Source organism: Ixodes scapularis, unplaced genomic scaffold (assembly GCF_016920785.2).
Source record: "Ixodes scapularis isolate PalLabHiFi unplaced genomic scaffold, ASM1692078v2 PGA_scaffold0__279_contigs__length_252992795, whole genome shotgun sequence".
In the NCBI taxonomy this organism is placed as follows: domain Eukaryota; kingdom Metazoa; phylum Arthropoda; class Arachnida; order Ixodida; family Ixodidae; genus Ixodes; species Ixodes scapularis.
In genome coordinates this window covers 21,627,157-21,637,574 of record NW_024609835.1, presented here as the reverse complement: position 1 = coordinate 21,637,574, position 10,418 = coordinate 21,627,157, and positions in this window count along the sequence as shown.

Here is a 10,418-nt window from a genome sequence, read left to right as displayed (position 1 = left end):
TGTGACCCACATCACAGGAGTCTACAAAAGCCCGCCCTATCTGCCTCCCAGTTGGGGCGCGACGTTACCGCAGGAACTGTCATATAACCATTCCATCTACTGCAAGTTAGTTGCCTCAACAAGGATGCTAGTTACCGTAGCAGTAACCGGTATCTTTTGGTGATGTCGTGCCCCTACGACTTGCCAGTGTATCGGAAAAAATGATGAGATGTGTCGTCAATTGTGCATGCCACGCAATGATCTCCCATATTTTGCTGTTAATCTCGGGAGACATCGAGACTAACCCCGGCCCTGACAGCCTTGAATACAATATCATTCGGGAAACGCTGGCTCGTATTGAAGCAGGTTAAGCCAATATGCTAGCGGCAATCGCATCTTTACAGCGCGGTCAGCGAGCGGCCGATAGCAGAGTCAATACTATTGAAAACAAAATGACTAACATCGAGCAAGGTATCTCAGCTTTGAAAAGCACGTCTGGTCAACCACTATCACCTAACAGTCCCCTCAATGCCATGCCTTCGGAAATGTTCAAATTTAAAGCTAGGTGCGATGATGTTGAAAACCACTTCCGTCAATCAAACTTAGTTTTTTTTTTTTTTTTTTAAGTACCGGATTTCCAAAATGAAACGTGGGAAAAATCCGAAGAAAACGTTCTTAAATTCTGCTTAGAAAATTTGGGCATCCAACTGGAACCTTCCCATCTCGAACGGTCGCATCGCTTAGGTCTTTTTACCGAAGGCAAAGTGCGCCCTATAATTGTAGCGTTACTTCGTTTCAAAGATAAATAACTAATCTTGACGGCCGGTCCCAAACTAAAAAATACTACTTTCGCTGTTTGAAAAGACTATATGCTGAATCAGTTCGTTTAGCGCGCGGCAAGCTATCTGAGTTTGCAAAACAGCAAAACGTGCCCTTCAAAGTCCGTTCTGATAAGCTTCACATTCATAACACTCGATATATTTACGATCCTATTAACGACAGCGTAAAGGAGCTTGGCGCGTAGCCAAATAGGAATGGGAAGACCCGCGACCCGCCACCAATCTGCCGTCAGAGCACAGCTATGCTTCGTTTCAGCTTAAATCCAAAGGCAGCCGACGCTACAAGCAAATGGGACCTATCAAGCAGTGTTAAAAGCGCAAGTCACTTGGCGTTTTCTGTTTATGATTGGTTCAGCAATAATAGCACACGTACGGAAATGGAACGAACACCATGATGATGCGCTCTTGATTCTGTCTGATAGGTTCGACCAGCTCGTAGCGCCGGCTGCGTCTGGATTCAATGTGAAACAGAGTATAGGAAGTAGAAGTTTCACTTTGTTAAACCTTTACAAACGTACGACGTTTCCTGCCAGAAAAAAAAAAAAGAAATACTCAACATTCTCGGCGATAGCAATTCTGAGATTGCGATATTTACCGAAACCTGGTTAAACCTGGATGTCAGTGACGACGAACTATTTTATCCGAACACGAACTTCTCGGTGTATCCATGCGACCGCCCCCGGCAGCATATGGTGGTGTCTTAGTGGCCTTAAAAAAAGAACTGTCTTGCTTTTGCGTCCAGCTGAAGTGCGACCTCAAATTTTGTTGTGTCTGCCTTTCCTCAGAATTTATTAAAACGCTGCTGGCTGTGTGCTATCGACTGTACATATTTCAATAAACTACTTCTCTAAATGAAATCACGAAACGTTTCCCCAAAGCGAATCTATTACTGTATGGTGACTTCAACTTTCCTAAAATTGACTGGCTGCTACTAGCAACCATATCACGAAACTCCCAGCACTTCCTCGTTGTAGGCATGATGTTTAATCTCAGTCAAGTGATCGATATGTCTACCCGTGACGAAGATATTCTCGATGTGGTTTTTGCATTGTCACCTGATCTCGTGCAATCAACTGTTTTTATGCCCGGCCTTAGCGACCATAGACTAATAAATACGTCGATAACTTTGCCTGTTGTAGTTATCACAACTGTGTCTAAAGTCATCCGCGATTTTAACAGAGCTAATTATGACGACATTAATAATGTGCTCACCGTTTCTTTTGTGTTTTCTTTCCTATTTCTCGCGGACCATTGAGGACAATTGGCTCATTTTTAAGCATAAGATAATTCATCTCATCACTTTATATGTTCCCCTGCTGCAAGTTCGTGGGGATGTTGGGAAACCATGGTACAACAAAAAAACTGAAATCAATTGATAACAAAAAGAAACGCATTTTTCGAAAAGCAAAAGCTAGCTGCTCCTCAAGTGTGTGAGACAAGTACTTCTCCTGCCTAAGAGTACACTACATTGACTTAAACTTTAAAAAGGAAGCATTTTTATCAATATTTGCTTAACAGTCTTCAAGATAGCCCTAATAACTTTTTTGGAAACAATTACAACAAACCCCAGAGCCCAGTCGATTCAAATAATAGACGTTATGTGTCGTCGTGCCTGACAGATTTGCCCCTGATTTAATTAATGCTTATTTTTCCTATGTTTTCACAACTAAGTCACCAAATAACATCACTTTCGCCTCTCCCCTGCAACTTCCTCGCGTGCCACCGGTCACTGTCACTCCAGCTGGTATTTCGAAGCTTATAGATAAGCTGAAGATTTCTCCCGCCCCTCGCCCTGATACTATCTGCTCTAAGATACAGAAAAATACCAAATATATTTTAAGTTCATTTCCTCATGTAATATTTAACCAGTCACTGTCTAACGGCTGCATTCCGACAGATTAAAAAATTGGACGCGTCATTCCTGCCTACAAAAGCGGCGATAGATCCCATCACACAGGTGGTATCGTCCAACATCGCTCACGTGCATTGCATCGAAACTTCTAGAGCACATCATTCATTCGAACATTATGAATCACCTAACCTATAGCAACTTCTTCGTTCATAATCAGCATGATTTTCGCAAGGGCTATTCCTGCAACACCCGACTGTTTGAATTTTCTCACGATCTGCACGCTAACCTTGATTCACATTCCCAAACGGACGCCATCTTTCTAGATTTCTCAAAAGCTTTGTTCATGTTCCTCACCTCCGCCTCCTTTCAAAACTTTCTTGTCTCAATATTGATCCCTTAATTGTGTCTTGGATTTTCAGCTTTTTTTCATCCAGTCCAATACACGGTTGTAAACTCTTTAGAATCTAACCTTACAAGTGTCTTGTCAGGTGTCCCACAAGGCAGTGTACTATGTCCCCATCCTTTTCTTGATCTTCATTAGCGTCCTTCCACATCCAATCACATCTAATATACGTCTATTCACCGACGATTTCGTAATATATCGCCAAATTAACTGTACTAATGATCATCTCCTCCTTTACAGTGACCTCAAAAGCATAACCAAATGGTGTGACCAATGGCTTACGTTACTAAACCACTCGAAGTAAATTTGTCTGTTTCTCCCGCAAGTACTCCCCATCTCTCTTCCAGTATTTTATTGGCACTGAAAAAATCTAGTGTGTAAAATTATGCAAATATCTTGGTGTCCGTTTTCCTCCTATTATCGCATGATCTCTCATGGCCTCTAAACATTAAGACTATATATCCTGAAGCTTCTAGAACCGTTGGCTGTATCAGACGATGCATGCGCACTGCCTCCCGCCCCTCGCCCCCCTGCCCAATGACAGCTGGCCTACGAGACATTTGATCGCCCAAGATTGAATATGCTGCTTCCATTTGGCCTCCTCATCAACTCTATCTCACTAACACCTTAGAATCTATTAGAAATCGTGCCGCCCGATTCATCCTATCTAATTATGAACGTTCTGTTAGTGTGTCAGCCATGAAGGCTTCTCTGTCTCTTGTCGCCCTCCTTTCTCGCCGCAGAATTTTATGCATCTGTCTCTTCCATAATATCCCCTATCACCACCCTCAACTCAGTCACTGCTATAAGATCCCCATCGTTCATCCCGACGCCTTTTTAACCTCCTTAGCCTACTTCGCATCCCTGGTTCCGCTGTCAGCTTCAACCATTCATTTCTTCGCCTTGCAATAATAGAGTGGAATAATCTGCCGGATCATATTGTGCACATCAGTGACCCCGATCTTTTTAGAAATGCCGTGGTATGCATATTTAATGCTTATAACCAGCGTCATATCTTCTTGTGTGGCCACTGTTAGGCCATATCTTATTCTTGTTTTCTTTTTTTTTTTACATGTTCAGTTCTACATGTATGCCTCCCGGTACTGTCCCCCCCCCCCCCCTTATGTAACAATGGGGCCTTTAATGGTCACTAAATAAATAAATGAATAATTGTTTTGGTCGAGCTCCATCCCAGACCTATTGCTAGTGTTTTCTGCTGAAAAAATGGGCTAATATTTTCAATCACATTTTTTGCGTTGTCCGTATATGGGGAGTTATGCGATCTCGACTGACATTGTTCTCCTATTCCTGAGGGTATCTCTTTGTCAAAGGACTTTGATTTGTTTAAACTCTTCCCTCTTGGGCCTTATGTTTAGATTCATGTCTTTGTGTGTTCGTAACGAACTTCCACAGATTTTGAATCCCATTAAAGTGTGCGTTGCATTTTTTTTTGACGTTGTAGATATGGGAGGGGTATGAATGCGTTGTGCGAATTGAATTTGGTTTGTTGAGTTTGAGACGATTGTTTGTAGCTTTTTTTCAGTTTCTTCTAATATATCTTCAAGTTTCCTTCCCAGTCGCAGGTTTTAAACATCATGAATAATACGCACGATATCGCCTGTACATTGACAATTTTGTGTATTCACTATGATAGCTCTTCTTTCTAACCTTTGTTCTCGCAATAGTTTATGTTCTTGGAGGCCTTGGCAGCCCTTGCACCGTTGAACATCAATCAGCCAATGAATGAATGAATGAATGAACGAATCAATCAATCAATCAATCAATCAGTCAATCAATCAACCAACCAAACAATAAATCAATCCCTTCGACTTGCTCGGGCCTCGCCCCGCTCCCGCTAGGTCGCCACCAGCTACCGTGTCTCTCGGTGAGCACCATCAGCCTATAGCGTCAAAATGTTTCGGTAACTCCCTCTTAAGGCTTCCGCGTGTGACGTCACGAACAGAATTTTCCTCGCCGTGACACAAGGAGTTGTAATCCTTGCCTGCTTATTATCAATTGCGACTTACAAGTTCAATGGTACGTATCAAAATAACAATGGAAGCTCAGAATTAAAAAAACATCGTCACAGTGGACACCCTGACATCGCGCTAATTTCCGTCGACGAAAAAAAAAACCTAATCGAGCGAACAGCCACCTTTTGGCCGCGCACGTCGGTACTTCTAGTCATTTTGGTCGCTCTGAGAGCTTTCGATTACCCTGAAAGAGATCCACTCCGCAAGCCATTCCCAGCAGGGCGGGAACCATAATCGAAGGGACGTCTCACCGCGGTACATGGGAATCCAGGCAGCGATCGGGACGCTAAAAATGCTCACAACCTCAACACCAAGACATCGAGTGTTGTTTATAAATGAAGGCTCATTGCCCACAAAATACTCAGCAAAGTACACTCAGAAAGAAATCCACAGCGACGTGGTTTAGAGACGCTTGTTAATATTCCTCCTATGTATAGAACAGACATACCCCGAAGTAAAATGTAGGATGCCACTAAATATAAAGGGAGCTTCCGAAGCCAAAATACACACACTTCTATGGGGCGTTCCTTGTGGTCATTTCTTTTACACAACTTCGGTTTTTGTGCACCCTGTGTGACGAAAGAAAAGGCACCGAACGTATTCTCATCAAGTGCCGACGTTACATACAGATGAACGCGTTCATCTTGAACAAAGAATATCCACCCACGATAATCGTCTATTGTTACTCTCAACACCACTGGATCCACGGAGCATTCTAAAGCCTCGTTCACACTGCGAATACATCACGCGAACGACAATCTGCGGAAACTGTCCAAGCCGTGTTTCTTTCTTGCGGGACGGCCACATTGGTCATATAAAGGACTGTCTAGTCACACGTTCGAAGCAAACATATGTATGGCTTCGTGAACGCTCGGGGCGCGTACGCAGGTAATTAAACCATCATGCCTGCGGCGAACCCCGCGTCTTTCGTATGAAATATGACCAGTGTGACTGGGTCTTTAAGTAAGACTATCTTGATGGCGCAAAATTAAGTGAAAGCTATTAAGACCAAGAATCGGATCTGTAGCGCACCCCTGGGGTACCGGAGCTGTTCCGCGGGTCATTATTATTTGGGATGGGGTACTTTTATAAAGGTTGGCGAGAGGACGATCCTGTGATTGAATTACCTCTTCGTATCGAGAACAGGTGCTTGATCCGGGGATGGCGATTTCCCTATCTACCTTGAGTGGTCGTGATCTCGCGTTCTGACGCTGATTTTCGGGACACTTTATGCGGTACGTGATTATTTCTTTGTATATACGTAGATATGTCGGTTGTTTTATTTAGATAAATAAATATTACTAATAATTTAGATGTATGATCTGGATGGTAGCCTGGGGTGGCCATGCAGCTGCAAACATATTAACTTTCCTTCAATATATATACAGGGTGTTTCACGAAAAGTGGACAAATTCGATATTGCAAAAACTACGCGTCGGAACAAAAAAAAAAAAAAAAGACTTCTGTCGTTTTGGTTTTGGGTCGGGGGCCTATTTAGGAAAATTATTATAGCCCGGGATAATAAGATTGTTGATTATTTTTTGCGTAATTAACTATATTAATATTGTGTTTAAGGGAATGGTTTCAATTAGAAAATTGCTCAGAATCATAAAAAAACACTAAATCGACAAATTTTCAGAACGATAGAAGGCACGCGAAGCATTTTACGACTTTCTGAAAAACCGCTCTAATTCGACGGGTTTTAAAGTTTCGGTTTGCTATCGGAGCGCATCTCGGCCCAGGCGACACCACGCCCCGTGGAGAGATATTGCTACCAGCCTCTGCTGCGTCACGCGATGACAGCGGAGCAGAGGCTGGTTGCTCTGTTTATCCACGGGGCGCGGTGCCGCCGGGGCCGAGATGCGCTCCGATAGCAAACCGAAACTTTAAAACCCGTTGAATTGGGGCGGTTTTTCAGGAAGCCGTAAAATGCTTCGTGTGCCTTTTATCGGTCTGCAATTTGTTGATTTAGTGTTTTTTAATGATGCCGATCAATTTTCTAATTGAAACCATGCCCTTAAACACAATATTAAAAAGTTAATTACGCGAAAATAATTACCAACCTAATTATCCCGAACTTTATTAATATTCCTAAATAGGCCCCTGGCCCAGGACCAAAACGACAAAACCCTTTCTTTATTGTCGCGACGCGTAGTTTTCGCAATATCGATTTAGTCCACATTTCGTGAAAAACCCTGTATATATATATATACAGGGTGTTTCTTTTTTTTTATTCTTGCAGATTGGTTAAAAAAAGCCATGAAAGCTAGACTTAGGCGATTTGCGCGAGGGAATTATACGCCCAGGGGGACGTTATGTGAATGGCTAATCTTTGCGAGAATTAGGCTAATTAAATAAAATTCACTGAGTAACTTTTTAAGTAGTGAAAATTGAATATGTTTTCAATTAGAGACTTGCTGAGCATTATAGAAAACCACTAAATCAGTTATTTCCAGAAAGACTTCTGTCGTGATTGAGCGTTCCGACGAAGGCTCCCAGCCCGGCGAGACTACCTTGTGCCGGGTAGTAGACAGGATCGAGGAGCCGGGAGGCGACGAGCTCAGCAAAATAGAACACTCTTGTGTTCTCGTTCTCGTTCCTCTCTCTCGCGGCTCTCCCTCTCTCTCAGTGTTTGCAAACACTCCATCAGCTCCTCATCGTTAATCTCTGCGTCCCGAATGAGCTTGATGATATGTGGCTTTCGTTTGGCTTGTCCCAAATCGATTCCCAATTCGGTACAAACCTGCACCAGTTGTGGCACACGCAACGTCTCGAGATTCATGACTCTCTCTGTGTATCGGCACCCTTTTAGAACTCAGGAAAGCTCGCGTCCAACGGAAACACACTCGTTTAGACCGATACAATTTCCCCGAAACCCTAACAACAAATCTAATGGCTGTCAGGTCTGGCGGATCCAAGAAAGATGGCCGGGCACTCACCCACACCGAGAGTCATGGTCCGGCGAAGTCGATCCGGCGTAGTCGAATTCCACAAAGTCGAGTCCCACGTAGTCGCATCCCACTGCTGCCACCAGTTGTCGTGATCGAGGGTTCCAACGAAGGCTCCTCGATCCTGTCTCCTACCCGGCACAAAGTAGTGTCGCCGGGCTGGGAGCCTTCGTTGGAACCCTCGATCACGACACTTCTAGTGCAGAGAAGCGCAGTAGCGCACTAAAATTACCACTCGTGGGGGGCAAGTACAAGGCTAGCGGCTTCGGTAAGGCGCCTGCGAAATTTTTACGTCTCTTATCTAGCCCCAGCCTTGTACCTGGTCCACGAGTGGTAACTTCAGCGCACTACTGCGCTTCTCACGCGCTGAAAGTCTTTCTAAAAATTACTGATTTGGGGGGTTTTGGATGACGCTCAGCAAGTTTCAAATTGGAACCATATGTCTATTTTCATTAATTAAAAAAGTTAATTAGTGAATTATAATTAATTAGCCGACTTATTGCAAAGATTAGCCACCCACACAATGTCCCCTTGGGCGTATAACTCAGTCGCAAAAACGGCATAAGTGTAGCTTAAATGGCTTCTTTTAAAACCAATCTGTAAAAATAAAAAAAAAAACGATATGTACAGGGTGTCACAAAAGAAAATTTACACGGTCTTTTTTACCGCAAAAATAAACTAGGCTTCGCCGAACGCTCATTCTCTGCCCAAAGGTAGCGCTAGAGGTCACAACCAGATGCCAAAGTTTCAGCCCGATCCGATAACTTAATCAAAAGTTTGTGGGTTTCTTTTACGGAGGAGGTCCCTCTATTCTAATACTCCCGCCCGATCGGTATGCGCTTCGCCCGTCACCCAGGGAGTGACATACAGCAACGAGAAGACAGCGATTGCGTTTACTGTACCTCTCGGTTGCCCGTCGTCGAGAGCCGGTAGTCCGGGCCCGACGACCCTTGTTGTCGCCCGTCGATCAGAGCTCACAGTCGGGGTCCGTGTCCAGGCCTGCGGATCGCCTTTCCCACGCCAGCGCTGCGTAGGCTGGCTGTCCCGGACTATCAATGCCCGAGTCTCGCTGCGGAACCACCCCGGGATCGTCATAGTCCAGGTCATATGGCCCGGACTCGCTGTTTCCACCGGTCTTGCTCCAGACCTCGCTGGTGGACCGCTCCGGGGTTCGTTATGGGCCAGGCCAGGCCTAGGCCAGGCAGCCCCGGCTCCGACGTTCCTTGTCCAGCTACCAGCCTCGCTCAGTTCGCACTGTCTCGCGCCAGCTCGTGTCTTCTCCGCCGGCCGCCTGTCACGTGCTCTCTGCCTCGTCGTTCACCCTCGGCTCCCACAAGTTATAAGTGATTTTCTGAACATTTCAATGGGAAAATGGCGGCCGACCGAGTTTTCAAACACATGGGGCTCAATGGCACCAGAAACAGAAAACGGGCAAAAATGGGATCCATTTTCCCATTGAAATTTTCAGAAAATCACTAATAACTTTTGATTAAGTTATCGGACCGGGCTGAAACTTTGGCATCTGGTTGTGACCCTTTAGATCTACGTTTAGGCGGAGAATGAGAGTTCGGCAATGCCTAGTTTATTTTTGCGGTAAAAAAGACCGGGTAAATTTTCTTTTGTGACACCCTGTATATATATATATCTATATATATATATAAGTAGGAACCACCGAAGGTCAAACAAACTTGGAAGGTTTAATTCAACATGTATAAGTTATACAGAAACCGCGACGTTTCGAAGGGGCACCCTTCTTCCTCAAGCGGGACTTGAAAAGTGAGACCTCAAATGTCGAGCGAAATACCGCAGAAGCAAGAAAAACAAAAAAGGCAAAAAATACATAGAATACAAAGATAAAAAGATAAAAATAAAAATTCAAACAGCAAACGTAAAACATGGACGATACCAGTGGCGGCCTCATCTGCGAGCTCGCCCAAAGCACGCGATCCTAACTCTTATATATATATAGTTGCATCGGTCTTTCCCTTGAAACACAGAGAGTAGAGATTACCCTTTCCGTAGCTGATTGTCTCATAGCAACATAGATTAAAGTGGTCATGAATCGGGCTGGAATGTTCATGTCTACGCAGAGGCGTACTGGTCCTAATTCGGCACAAGTATACTCGCATAGACCACCACTGGTTCAGAAGCTTCTTTGTCGCGGTGACATTGCGATGATGAAAGGACACTCTTTTTCAGTCTTGTCTTAGCGAAGATTGATGACGTAACTGTCTGTGGTATCGCAACCACCCACCTGACCGCAGCCGAGCGGGGCTCTGCGATTGGACACGAGAACTGCATGAGCACTTGACTTCGACTCGTAACAGTCAATGTCTCGGCGGACAGTCGGGTATGTCGCTGGTG